Source organism: Mastigoproctus giganteus, unplaced genomic scaffold, assembly GCF_048544385.1.
Source record: "Mastigoproctus giganteus isolate SK-2022 unplaced genomic scaffold, ASM4854438v1 scaffold_15, whole genome shotgun sequence".
NCBI lineage: Eukaryota > Metazoa > Arthropoda > Arachnida > Uropygi > Thelyphonidae > Mastigoproctus > Mastigoproctus giganteus.
This window is the reverse complement of record NW_028328292.1, coordinates 3,139,267-3,152,261: the sequence shown is the minus strand read 5'-3', so window position 1 is coordinate 3,152,261 and position 12,995 is coordinate 3,139,267. Positions and strand designations below refer to the sequence as shown.

The 12,995-nt window shown below is 38.8% G+C and overlaps 1 protein-coding gene across 2 annotated transcripts in view; it reads right to left on the bottom strand.

The window, feature by feature from the left end:
* Positions 1-12,995, bottom strand: part of LOC150074911 (cytoplasmic dynein 2 intermediate chain 1) — a 466,509-nt gene that overhangs the window by 249,266 nt on the left and 204,248 nt on the right. The gene's annotated exons all lie outside the window — the stretch shown is intronic.

Here is a 12,995-nt window from a genome sequence, read left to right as displayed (position 1 = left end):
TCTCGTATAAATGTAGATGCAAAATACTAATTTAGTTTGTTAGCTACCTGAGCAGGATCATCATCAGTTGAACCATCAATATCACGTGGACCAATCTGATTCATTCCCTCCCTTCTAGAGTTTAGAGCCGTATAGTCTTTGCTGTTTTTCTTTGCATCCTTTGCCAAAGATTTCTCGTAATCTGCCTTTGCCTGCCTAACCTCCTTTGTGACTTGGTTACAGACCAGCTTATATCTATCAGAAGCTTCCGTGTCACCTGTTAATTTATATGTAGCCCATGCATTTTTCTTTTCTGCCACATGTCTCATTAGTTCATCTGACATCTATTTAGGCCTAAATCTTGAACAATATTTCTTAGTTGGTATGAAAAGCCTAGTAGCTTCCAAGACTAATTCTTTGTATGCTACCCATTTTGAATTTGCTGTTGGTAACATCATCAGTTGATCCCACTGTAGTCACCTTTACAAAAGCAAAAACCCTTCCCTTTACCTCTGATGGTAGTTACTTCTTTGAGTAACTCCCACTTCAGCACACTGTGATCACTGCCACCTAGTGGTTCCTTTATCTGGAAATTCTTAATGCATGAATAATCACTGCTGATAATCAGATCAAGAGTATTACTCCCTCTGGTTGCCTCCCGAACATGCTGATGTAGAAAACAATCATCCAATAAATGCACAAAAGCCTTGCTAGTGCGTGAGTGATCAACTCACAAATTCCAGTCAATATCCAGGTAATTAAAATCCCCCATTATTATTTAATGTTCGCTGTATCTGTAGTAGTAGTATCTCCATTAAATCTGTAACAGTCAACCTTCACAGAAGCAGAGTGTAAGTAATTGCAGCAATCTTTAATTGCAGCAATGATAGACATACAATTAGTCCCGTCACGGCATGGTGGTGCCAGGGGTTATTCTTGTCTGTCTCCAAAGCTGTGTTGATTGACGGTGTTTAGGATTGCTCTTTCAATTATTTTTTTGCAGCGTGCATCCGACTGAAAATGGTCCTGAAATCTTTACTGGATTTAGGGTTGTTTATTTTCGGAACTGGTTTTACATAATATCTTTTCCCTGCTTTCAGGATAATCCCATCATTTAGTATTCATTGGAAGAAGTGATGGAGCGAGTCGATTATGTATGCACTACATATTTTTATTATGAATAATGGGAAATGGTCCAGCACAACTGTTGCTTTACTAAGGAGAATGCCTCACAAATTCCACAAATTTTTTAACCATTTGCTTGTGAAATTGTTTGTTGCTTCATTCAATCTGCTGATGTAAAATCGTGGTTTGGTACTCCTATCCATTTGGTCCACTCGTCATTCATGAATGCTCTATTGGGATGTGCAGTGGCTACAGTTGGCTAAGACCTGCTAGAATTGCAACTAAGTTCATGATAATTCGGTGTCTGTCCTTTTTGATGTGCTGTTACATTCAAGCTCAAGTAGCCATACATAAAAGGAACTAGCTTTTTCAGAAGGTTACTGGACGTTCTGGCCACACTTATAAATAATGCAAGGAAAAACGTTTATACAGCATTCAAGGAAAAAAAAAAAAAAACTGCCTCATCTGCACATTTTCTCTAACAATCTGTCTAATCATCCTTAAATTTCTTCAAACTACCCAGCTACAATAGAAGGAAGTTTGTTCACACACATCCTACAACCATCCTATTTAAATTTAAATTATGTCCCCTCAAGTACATTATCTGAGAAACATTTAAGGATGCCAAGGGCATTTAGTTTACTCAACTCATTCAAAGCCTTTAGTCAGGTCTCACAGGTGCCTAGTTTGGTAGCTCTGCAATTTGCAGAACTAAAGCCTTTCTTGGTAAGAGTACCCTTTTGTGTTTGTGGCTAATCGCTCTGTACTCAGTCCAACAGATCCACATCCTAAAATAAGACTTCCAGACCTGTATATAGTATTCCAGATGTAGCCTAACCATTGACTTATACACAGGATAATCACCTCCATGTCACCACTGAATAAATTCCTGTACATCATTGAAAAAATTCCATTAGCTGATTCAGCAGCCTGTCTGTACTATAAGCGAACAATGTTGGACTGTATAACTACCCCTGGTCTCTTGTTCTTCATCACCTTGAGTGTGGTACAATCCAATTAGGTTATTATAGATTACTGCTATAGATACATAATACCATGCAATTTATCGATGTTAAAACTTCAACTCCCACTTCTCAGCCAATCATCCTAATTTTTCTAGACCTTGTAGTGGTATGACATTATTCCCATCATTCACCACTATGCCAACTTTTGTAACATCTGAAAACTTAGTCATTAACGATGTCTTCATCAATACTGATTGCTAATAAACACTGCGCAAACATTAAAGTATCCAGAAACAAACCCTGAGGAACTTCAAAATAATACAGGTTCAAGAACAGCATTGTCCATTTGTAACACTCTGTCTTCTGCCATTCACCCATCCTTTTATCCATAGCAGTAACTTTACCGCTACAATATGCACATAACATACCTTCAGCAACATTTTCCAGGAGAAAAAGTACATCTTATAGTCCAGAAAATACCATACTCAATATCTACTAATAGAGAATTGTGCCTGCAATCACACAAAACGTATGCTATATACTGTAGCAAAACTGGCACTGATGAAACAAATGAAATTCCAAATTTTATTAGTCTTGATTAAATGGCTAGTTGATACCACATGCCATGGAGGAAGCACTATTTTCACTACTTTAGTATAATTCAACATCTGATTTATATGCATTTCATTAAACCAGGTGGTGCTATTGCCACTTCAGCCATAGATACATCTGACCTGCTAGCATTCTACTTTTCTTCCAACTCATGTATGGATAATTTTGGTAAACCATCCCCTACCATTCTGAGTACATTACATTCAATGCCTCCTTTGGTCTTCCATCAAAAGGATGTCAGAAAAATTTTGAAAGTCTTGATGCCAAGAAAACACCAGGTCCCAATGGTATTTCTCCACTTGTTCTCAAAACCTGTGCTCCTGAGCTTACTCCTTTTCTGTGCCACCTTCTTTTCACTTTCTTTTTCAACAGTCATCTGAACAAATTTCTGCTTGGAAATTTGCTCACATCCAGCCAGTTCATAACCAGGGTGACAAATCCCTCCTGTCCAATTATCATCCCATTCCACTTACTTCTTCTCTTTCTAAAATAATGGAGAAATCTATAAGTGTAAACTCAGACTATCTAGAAACTTTCCATCTACTCCATGATCGCCAGTATAGATTCCATCAGTGCTGATCCACTGGTGATATACTGGTTTACATTACTCATTTACGGGCAAATTCAATGGAAAAGTTTGGTGAAACTCAAGCAGTAGCACTTGACATTTCAAAGGTTTCTGATTGTGTTTGGCATAAAGGTCTTCTAAATAACCTTTCATCTTATGGTTTGCCAACTGTTTTTTTTGTAACTGAATATCCAGTTTTCTCTCTGACTGCTCATTGCAGGTGATTCTACATGGCTCTTTCTTCTAACCTCTCCACTAATGCTAGTGTTCCCCAAGGTATTAATTACCTTCTTTAATTGAAAGGAAATATTATCCATTGTTCTGCTTATAATAGCACATTGCATTAGACCTTCGAGTTTGAGAAACCTTGCACTGCACAAACAGCTTCAACTTCTCAAATATCCACTACCAATTCCTTAAATTGCTAACTCACACGTAATTCTCCAGTGGGGCAAAGATAACTTAGTTGATTTCAATCCTTCTAAAACTCAGTCCTGTATTATACCTTGCAAAAAGGATTCTTCTGCTCCTATGTCTATCTTTGATGGCACTCTGATTTATAGACAAGATCACATATCTCTATTGGGGATTACCCTGATTTCTAATCTCTCTTGGCAAAGCACATCACAAATATTGGTTCCTCTGCATCTAAAAAACTGGGCTTTCTTTTTTTTTGCTCTTGTTGTTACTTTTCTTCCAAACAGCTGTTCACTCTGTACAAATCAAAATTCTGCCATACCATGGAATATTATTCCCACATCTGGGGCAATGTCCCGAAAACCTCTCTCAGACTTCTTGATTTCATTCAAAAGAGGGGAGGTAGGTTAATTAATGCTTCATCTTTAACAAAGTCTCTCCACTCTGTCTCTTGGACATTCTGTTTTTGCTGCATGCCTTTTCTATAGATACTTCCAAGAGCACTGTTCTTCTGAGTTAGCTTCTATAATTCCAGCTCTCTCTCTTCTAAAACAGTCTGAAAATGTGCTGCAACCAGCCGGCATCCTTTTATTGTCAATCACAGCCCTACAACCGTACTTTTCCAAACCATATAATAATTTTGCAGTCACTTGCTCCAGTGAGACTAAACAAGGAAAAACAACATTACATATTCACAATAATCACCCAATCACTCCGTTCTACAACCATGCCTACTGCACAGTGACAAGGGGTACCAAAATAACAGATTTCAGCCCTAAGTACCATAGTATATAATGGCAGCAGAAAAACAATATCCGAAAGGGACACAATAGCAAAAGCAAAAAACAACACACCCACATCACAAAACAATACCAAACACCACAAGCAAAAGGCAGAACAAAAAATACTAACAGCAACAGGACAATGGCGACAAACAAACCACGACATGTGTGCAAATGATAACTCCAACACTTCCCCTCTAAACCAAACTGAATTCACATCAACAGAGAGTGGTAATCAATGGTTGCTGCTCTTCGTGGAATAATGTTATTAGTGGAGTTCCCTCCAGGGTTCGGTGTGGACCCGCTGTTGTTTTGTATATTTATCAATGATATTGATGAAGGTATATCAGGTTTAATGTCCAAATATGCAGATGATACAAAGGTTAGTAGGGTTGTTAATGACAGTGTGCTACTGTAACAGAATCTAGAAAAGTTGGGCAGATGGGCTGAGAAGTGGCAACTGCAGTTTGACATTGACAAATGTGAAGTACTGCATATGGGTGTAAGTAACCCCAGAGAAACATACCAACGGTGTGGTACTACACTTAGGGTGGTAGAAAATGAAAAAGACCTGGGGGTAATTGTGCAGTCAGATATGAAGTTTTCTGAGCAATGCAGACAGGCTGCCAGAACAGGTCATAGGGTATTGTCAATGATATACAGGAATTTTGCTAGTAGGGAAACGGAGTTGATTATCCCTTTGTATAAGGCAATGGTCAAGCCACGCTTTGAGTATTGCATACAGGTCTGGAGGCTTCATTTTAGGAAGGAGTTGCTTGAGCATGTACAGAGAAGGGCAAACAGATTGGTGAGGAAGAAGGGGTCCTCTCACCAAGAAAGGCTTAAGTTCTGCAAAAATTGCAGTGCCTGGAGACTAAGCACCTGCGAGGTGATCTGACTGAGGTGTATAAGGCCTTGAATGGGTTGAGCATGCTGAATTCTGATGGGTTTCTTCTGCTTACTCAGATTATGAATCTGAGGGGGCATAAATTCAAACGGAGGAAAGACAGTTGTAGAATAGATGTGCGGAAATTTGCCTTTAGCCAGCGGGTACTTGATTGCTGGAACAAACTTCCATCTGTCATTGTGGAAGTTGATAGCTGAAATAAATTCAAGGAGGAACTGGACAAACTTTTAGAGAGAATGGATCTCTGAAATTTTTTTTTTTTTTTTTCTTTTGGCTGATGCTATATACTTGCTTTCTGGCATCACATGCCTCTACTACTACTACTACCACCACCATTTCCAGCTATTCATCCACTCTTTAATATTCTCTGTAATAAGAGTGTCCAAAACAGAAGGAAACTTCATTTGTCATCTCGTTCTTGTTGGCTTCATTTTGGGAGCATATTGGTTGGTTTGGTTTTTTTTTTTAGGAGCATTAGCAACTAAGGCCATATTGCTCCGGGATATGCGGTGGTCATTCCCTGACCTTTCCGCATCATCCGTATTTGGTGGTGACGGGCTCGAACCCCGGTCTAATCAAGAAGCGTGTGCTACGCACTGCTGCTCCTTCCCACCTGGCTACGGAGGCGCCTTGGGAGCATAAAATATATCTTTTCAGGATTTAATAAGTGTAGATGTTTTCACATCTTTCCATGCTTCTGCCAACCAGTAAATAACGTCCTTGATGTTTATTTTTTTAACATTCTCAACAACACTGCTCCCTGTTTCAAGATTTTGAAGCAGATGTTTTATGAGACGTCACCTATAGCTGCATTTCAAAGTCTCCAAAATACCTTGATCTAGAGGTTGAAGAAGGGATTTCACATTAGGTGACAAAAATAGAGGTTTTATGTCGCCAAAAACTAGTTCACTTTCGTCTGGATGGAATGGAGCATTTTCTAAAATTAAAAGTGCTTTATGGGGAAGTTTCTTTTCATTCAAATATTTTTTTGTGGTAGGAACAAATTCTTCATGAAACCATATTTTAAACAAACTTACATCCACCTTGCATTTTTTTGATTTGCGTAGTTAACAGGCAAACATTTTACATTTTTTAAAGCTCGGGGGTTCTTTGACTCTCTAATGAGAGTTAGTTTAAGCTAAATTTGAATTTGAAAGTGCCAGTACTGTCATTCTCTCCTTGCTTCATTTATAACAGAAGCTGATTTTTATTTTCTAGCTGCAAGTGGATGGGAGCATTTTATAATTCAGGCCTTGATCACAATTGTAAATTTGATCCAAATTCACCAATATTTTCTTGAATAATTTTTGTGAATTTAGCAGTAAATGTTGCTATTTCTTCCATACTAGTTGATAATTTTTCCCCAGTGATGTTCAGATTTCGAACTCCAAAACTTTTTTCCAACGATTCACTCAACCAATACTTGCAGTAAATTATTCTTCCCCTTCATTAAAATGCTTATGAAATTCTAAGGACTTAGCCTATAAAATCAGTCCAGAAATCGGGTTTCCTTTGTCTCTCATCTGTGTGAACCACAAAGAGCTTCAGTAGTTTATTTAAATTCTCCTTTCTTCATTGTTTTTCTATTCAAAATTTCATTATCACACAAAGATGCTCTTTGTGAACACCATTTTTAAATTTCTGACCTCTTTCTCCTCCAGTCCCCTCCAGTCTCTTCACCAACACCTAAGTCACTAGCACTTTTTTTATTGTTTCTCCTTGATCCAAGTGTTTGATTGTATTCAGCTTCATATCTAAAGACACAACAACATGCTTCCATTTTCCACTCTTAGTGCTAACGCTAACCCTAATAACATAGATGAAATATGACAAATAAAAAAATTAGAAAATTAGAGAGTAAAATTTTTAAATCTTTTTTATTAAATCTTTAAAATTAGAGAGGAAAAAGTCTCGAAATCAAAAAACGTAAAAGATCAGCATGGCTCAACAGTCAACTGGTGTGAGTTCCCGCTCTGTACTGAAGTACGTACCCTTGTCTTTGATGACAAAGTATATACAACTTTTTTGACAATTCACCTTGGATAATGTGGAACCTCAGTTAAACAAGTCTCAGTTAATTGGGACTCTATTATATTAAGTTTAACATCCAACTTTGCAGATGATACAAAGGTTGGGAGGGTGGTTAATGACAGAAATAAGGATTAGGAATAAAGATTACGATGCTGCAGCAACAAGACCTAGAAAAAATTAGTTGGGCCGACAAGGTGGCAATTGCGGTTTAACATTGAAAAATGCATTGTATTACATATGCAAAGGAGTAATCTCAAAATGACATACCAACTGGGTGATGGAGAAAGAACTGGGGATAACTGTAGTCTGACAAATTTTCTGAGCAGTGTAGACAAGCTGTTAGGATAGCTCATTGGAATCAATGACATACAGGAATTTTTGCTGACAATGACAAGATGATTGTCCTGCTGTATAAAGCAATGGCAAGGACACATTTTGAGTACAGCATACAGATCTGAAGCCTCATTTTATAAAGGATGTAAATCTGTTGTAATGAGTGCAGAGAAGAGCAACAAAATCAGTCAAGAAAAAAAGAGGTAACCACAAAAGACTTCAATTGTGCAACTGCAGCATAATGACCAGTCAAAGGGACAGAGAGAGAGAAATATAAATATATATATATATATATATATATATATATACAATTGACCCTTGAACAACGTGGGGGTTAGGAGCACCGATTCCCTGTGCAGTCGAAAATCCACGTATAACTTTTGACTCCCCAAAGACTTAACTACTAATAGCCTACTGTTGACCAGAAGACTTACCAATAACATAAACAGTCGATTAACACATATTTTGTATGTTCTATGTATTATATACTGTATTCTTACAATAAAGTAAGCTAGAGAAAAGAATAACATTTTAAGAAAATCATAAGGAAGAGAAAATACATTTACAGTACTATATTTATCGATAGCGTAAGTTTACGTTGTCTGTTTACAAGATGAATCGCCTATCAGTACCTACATCAATATTGTCTTATATAACACAAAACACTGTAAATGTTATACATATTACTAACACAAGACAACAAAAATGAAAAGTTAATGTGAAAAAGAAATTCATATTTATTTACAGGTATAACGATCCATGCATTGATAATGAAGAAGCAGTAATATGATTGCTTTATGGTAGCCTAGCCTATATACACTATGACACAAAAACGTCTCATACATTCTTACCGTACAGTTATTAGATTTTCACATGAAGACACACACACATACACAATAGATAAGTTTATTAACTGTACGGCATGATGATTATTTACCATTAAGTGGAAGTGGATCATCATAAAGGTCTTCATCCTCATCGTCTTTACAAGCTGTTAGGATAGCTCATTAAATTAGCCTTCCTTGAGTAGGCTGAGGAGGGGTTGGTCTTGTTGTCTTAGGGGTGGCAGAAGCGGAAAAGGTGGAAGGAGAGACAGGTACACTCGGTGTAATTTTACGGAAATACATTGTAATTTCTGTTTGACTTTTTTGCTTTTTCATTTCTCTAAAAATGTTTCTATACAGTACCAATCCTTCTTCCACTGTTTGCTTTAGTTTCAGTGCCCATATCATAGAAGGGTCGATGTCATAAAAGAAGTCAAAAGCAGTCTTGACTAATCGGAACCCTTCTGCCAGATTGTCTGATGTCAATTTGTTTTCTGGCACTGCTTCTTCCTCATCGTCTGGCACTGGTTTGGAAGCACTCATCTCCATCAAGTCGTCTTCTGTTAATTCCTCTGGTGTGGTGTCTGTTAGCTCTTGAATTTCTCCAAGATCTATATCTTGAAACCCTTCACCCCCCCCCCCTCTTTTTTTGCATATCCACAATCTCTTTCATGATTTCCTTGACTGGCTCTGTCGTAAATCCTGTGAAATCATACACAACATCTGAACACAGTTTTCTTCAGCAGGAATTTATTTTTTTGGGCTTGATAGCTTTCATGGCTTTTTCTATAACAACGATGGCATCTTCAATGGTGTAATCCTTCCAGACTTTCATGATGTTCTCTCTAGCGGGGTTCTCTTCCATAGCGTTGACAATCCTTCCATGGAGTACTGTGTGTAATGAGCCTTAAAGGTCTTTATGAGACCCTGATCTAGAGGCTGAATTAAAGACATTGTGTTTGGGGGCAAGTAGACCACTTTGACGTCTTCGGCATTGAACTCATGGGGTTCTGGGTGGCCAGTGGCATTGTCCAATATCAAAAGAACTTTAAAAGGCAGTCCCTTACTGGCAAGGTACTTCCTGACTTCTGGGACAAAGCTTCGATGGAACCAATCCAGAAAAAGGGTTCTTGTTGTCCAGGACTTCTTGTTGTTCAACCAAAAGACTGGCAGCTGGTGTTCATCTTTTCCCTTCAAGGCTTGGGGGTTAGCAGCTTTATAGATAAGGGCAGTCCTGATCGTTTGTTTGTTATTTGGTTTTTAGGAGCATTAGCAACTAAGGCCATATTGCTCTGGGGATATGCGGTGGTCATTTCCTGACCTTTCCGCATCCTCCGTATTTGGTGGGCATGGGCTCGAACCCCGGTCTAATCAAGAAGCGTGTGCTATGCACTGCTGCTCCTGCCCACCTGGCTATGGAGGTGCCCAGTACTGATCATAAACCCAACTGCATTTGAACAAAAAAGTAGAGTTAGCCTATCCCTTCGTGCCTTAAATCCTGGTGTCACTTCTCTTCCTTACTAATAAATGTCCTTTGTGGCATTTTTTTCCAGAATAGGGTACTTTCATCTGCATTAAAAACCTGTTCAGGCAGATATCCTTTCTCCTCAATGATTTTCTTAATGGTGTCTGGGGACTCGTCTGCTGCCTCTTGGTCGGCAGAAGCTGCCTCTGTTATCTTGACATTTTTTAAGCCAAACCTCTTTCTAAAATTATCGAACCATCCTTTGCTGGCATTAAATTCTCCAGCTTTAGATCCTTCACCTTCCTTTTGCTTTAAGTTGTCATATAATGACTTTGCTTTTTCTCGATTCATATTAGAGTCTATACAGAGCGATTCACTATCAGTGCAACAAACTTGCAGGAGGTGTAGGGGCCACAAAGATGAATCGGAATCACATAGCATTGCAGGGTCTGAAATGCCTTCATCATGCGGTAGAGGACATTGAACGGGAGGTCGCGTGAACAGCGATCCCGCTGGAAGTCAGCATTTGCGAACCGTTTCTGTTGAAGAAACCAAGTAGCAAAAGTCCTCCGGAGTGGATAATCCACAGGCTCCAATGATTGGATGCGTTGCAGATGGTATGAACTCATTTGGTTTGTTGACAGTATCCTCCACCATAAAGTGGATTGGGAAATACCCAATCGTTGGCCTATCGCTCGAGTACTCGTACTCGGATTGCCTTCTGCAAGACGTAGGACATTCTCCTCATTGTCTGGTGTCCTCGTCGTTTGCTTTCAATTCATGGTACCTCTCTTGAAACAACGAGTCTCACGTAACCTTCTGTGCACACGTGCGAAAATCGTATGATGAGGAGCATGCCTGTGCGGGAAACGTTCAAGGCTCGTCTGACTGAGAAATACCATCAGATTCAGGCGCATGCTTAAAGCAAAGAACACAATCAAAGCCATAAACACCCGCAGAGTCAATGTACTAATGTACTCCTTTGGGATCACAGAGTGGACTAACAGCAAGCTGGGGAAATCACGAGATGAATCAGGACAATGATGATGAAGGGCCACCAACACCATCCAAAGGCAACTGTCAAGAGACTGATCATAGCCCAGAAAGAAGGTGAAAAGGATTTGACAGACCTCATCAAACAGCATAATAAAGTCATTAAAAACCTGAAGGATTACTGCCAAGCCATAAGGAAGATAGGCTAGTGGCACACCCAACTGACCTCAGTGATGAGATACCACCCACTCTGATGGAGGAAATGAAGAGAGAAAAATTGGCAAAGAATGCAAGCATTCCATGGCAGGCACTACGTAACCTCCATTAAGACTACACAGATAAGGGGGCTTCCAACACATTGCTCACCAGCAGGATGCTCTTCCCTAAGACCGAAGCATTTACCCTTGCCATTCAAAACTAGGTAATCAACACCAGGAATCACCATCAATGAAACACGTGTTAACAATTCAACCTTTCACCAGAAATAACCCAGCACATCACCACATAATTCAGGGTGATCGATGAAATGCAGTATACTCAGAGGCACAACCAGGTCTCCAGGATAATACATCAGAAACTCCTCAGGGTTCTAGAATACATTCAGAAGAGGACAGTTAGGTTAATTAATGACCCATCTCCCACTCTGGGAGGTGGCCCTCATAGCCAAGTGGTCAGGAGCGGAAGTGCAGTAGCACACGCTCCTTGAGTAGACAGGGGTTTAAGCCCCTGACTGCTAAATACAGTCGATCTGCCAACCCGTACTAGACCAGCTTGGCAGATTATGGTCCATTTACCTCAACATGAATTGTTGAGGAGGCTTTCATCCTACAGTGGGTTGATAATGGCTGCAGTTTACCTTTACCTTACCTCTCACTCTACCTCACAGGTGTTCTGTTTCTGCTGCATGCATTTTCTATAGATACTTCAATGGGCACTGGTCTTCTGAATTGGCTTTTAAAATACCTGCTCTCTCTTGCAAACCAGCCGAACACATGCCGCAACCAATCAGCATCCTTTTATTGTTTAACATCAAACTCACAGAACCAACCTTTCTTCTACCTCATTTATTCTTTCAACCTCTGTTTTCTGGTCCAACTTCCCTTCATATGTATTTCCTGAAAATTACAATCTACAGAAATTCCTGTCTAGTGTCAAAAAGTGTCTTATTTTATCCTATCAACCTTCAACCTGTAGTACATAGTACACAGTACTATGTACTACAGGTTCTAATACCCCTTGTGCTTCTGGTTTTCATGAAAAAAAAAAATATATATATAGCTGTGTAAATAAATATGAACTTCACTCATTTCTATTCAAACAAAATTTATTTATTTCTTTTCTTCAGTTCATTTCTTTTCAAACATTATTGTAACAAACAAGATAAAATATCTAACATGAAACAGAAAAAGTAACGTAAAAAAGTTTTGCTGAAAAAAATGCCTCAAGAATAAACCAATTGTTGCTAAATCATTATTTCACATAAACATCAATATATCACTTCAAAACATTTCTAATGCAAGAGAGAAAATAACACAATAGCCCAAACAAACAGAAGACATATTTTGTACCAGAACTACAGAGAGATATGCTATTTCCAGTGAAAAACAGTAAGAAATAGGTGCACCTAATAGGTGTTTTGATGCAATAATTCAGGGAAAATGGGGGGGGGGGGGAAGGAATGATTCAAGTAATCCCAGATGTACCCAGTAAAAATTTGTCTACAGTTAAGAAGGTACAGAAAATCACAACACAGGCTCATTATTATTGAGATGGATCTCATAAGCACAGTGCTGCCACTGAAGGATTAAGTACTGTTCAGCCCATCAATTGCAACCATTGGATGATGTTTTTTGCTTGTATAATAGCATTAAATCTTAGTGAGTTACTGCTTGGTAAGAAGGCGAACTAAAACCAAATATTATTTTGTTACAAACAACGAACTTTCATGATGGTGAATCTTAGTTCAGACAATGATATCATACTCACTACTCAAC